General features: G+C 39.1%; 1 non-coding gene across 1 annotated transcript; it reads left to right on the forward strand.

The window, feature by feature from the left end:
* Positions 1-322: 322 nt before the first annotated feature.
* On the forward strand, positions 323-429 carry LOC131257233 (small nucleolar RNA R71). The gene has a single exon (XR_009177245.1). It is a non-coding gene; the product is annotated as a small nucleolar RNA R71 (small nucleolar RNA).
* The last annotated feature ends 1,083 nt before the right edge of the window (positions 430-1,512 follow it).

Here is a 1,512-nt window from a genome sequence, read left to right on the forward strand (position 1 = left end):
GCAAACAACTTCCTTACCCTTATGCTTCTTAAGTTCCATGGCCTCGACCTTCCTTGCGAGACTGACCATTTCAGTATTTATATCATCATCCTCTTAAAGCAAGTATATCCCACCTCTCTCCCTTGCCCGAGTAAGCTTAGATGCAGTGCTAGGTTTTAGGGTGTTGTCCCATGATTGTGCAGTTTCAGCGATTTTGTCAAAGTAATCCTACACCTCATCGACATTTTTGTTCATGAACTCCCCATTGCACATCGTCTCGACAAATTGGGGCATTGAAGATGTCAGTTCATTGTGGAAGAAAGTTGTTATGTGCCACATTTCAAAACCATGTTTTGGGCATGAACTGAGGAGATCCTTGAACCGCTCCTAACATTGGAAGAATGTTTCATCTTCCTTTTGGGCGAAGTTCATGATCGACTTCCTGATGGTGTTCGTCTTATGGTATGGAAAGAATTTTTTTATGAACTCCTTCATCATGTCATTTCATATGCCAATAGATCGCGGATGTAGTGCGTGCAAGCATGCCTTAGAGAAAGGTACGAGTTTCTGCTTGACCGGGTCCTCAGACACGTTAGGAAAGTGTAAAGTGGCTATAACCTCGTTAAACTCTTATAAGTGTAGGTATGGACTTTCAGATTTAAGTCCAAGGAACTTCGAAAGGAGTTCGATTGCTCCTGGTTTAATATCCATGTTTCCGGTGTTTCCTGAAAAAACCATACATGAGGGCGTGCTCACCCTTGTCGGTTGTAAGTAATCTAATAAAGTATGAGGTGGGGGTGTATGGTGCACCTCATTCTCATCGTGGACTTCCGCAACTCGAGGTTGCGGTTGATTCACCGGTTGATTTATAGGTTGATTTGTGGCCATAATCTCAATTAGCTCTGAGGATCTCGAGTGGTGTCTAATCCTGTGATGGATAGATAATCCCTCAACCAATCCTCCTTCACTTAAAAGACGTTGAGTGTTGTCACAGACCCACTTGGGTATGAAACACTCTCAGCCCTTAATTTCAGATTCCAACCTAACCTTAAAAGAAATAAGAAGGAAATAGAGATCTAGAAATAGAAAGGGAGAGAATTAGAAAGGAGTTACCAAATTAGAAGTTCCTAAATTAAGATCCTGTAGAATAAAACAAAACAAGTCAGTTTCTAAAACAGAAATTCTAAAATTAGAAAGTTTCTAAAAATAGAAATAAAAAGATAAGTTAGTTTCTAAAAAATCTTCGAATTAGAAAGTAAATATATCCTATTCTTAACCTACTTCTAAAACCAATCAATCTCTGAAAAACACAGCCGTTAATCCCCGGCAACGGCACCAAAAACTTGTTCATAACCCTAAGTGTAGGGTCACGATGCAGTAATAATCTCAGTAAGACCGAGGTCGAATCCATAGGGAAAAATCTTGTGTGTCTATTCTGAAAGTAATTAGAATTAAAACTAGGAGAAGATCTAACATAAATCAGGAAAGTAGGGAGTAATTGTGAGATGATGAATTTAGAAACATAAGAATTTA

Source organism: Magnolia sinica, chromosome 9 (assembly GCF_029962835.1).
Source record: "Magnolia sinica isolate HGM2019 chromosome 9, MsV1, whole genome shotgun sequence".
In the NCBI taxonomy this organism is placed as follows: Eukaryota; Viridiplantae; Streptophyta; class Magnoliopsida; order Magnoliales; family Magnoliaceae; genus Magnolia; species Magnolia sinica.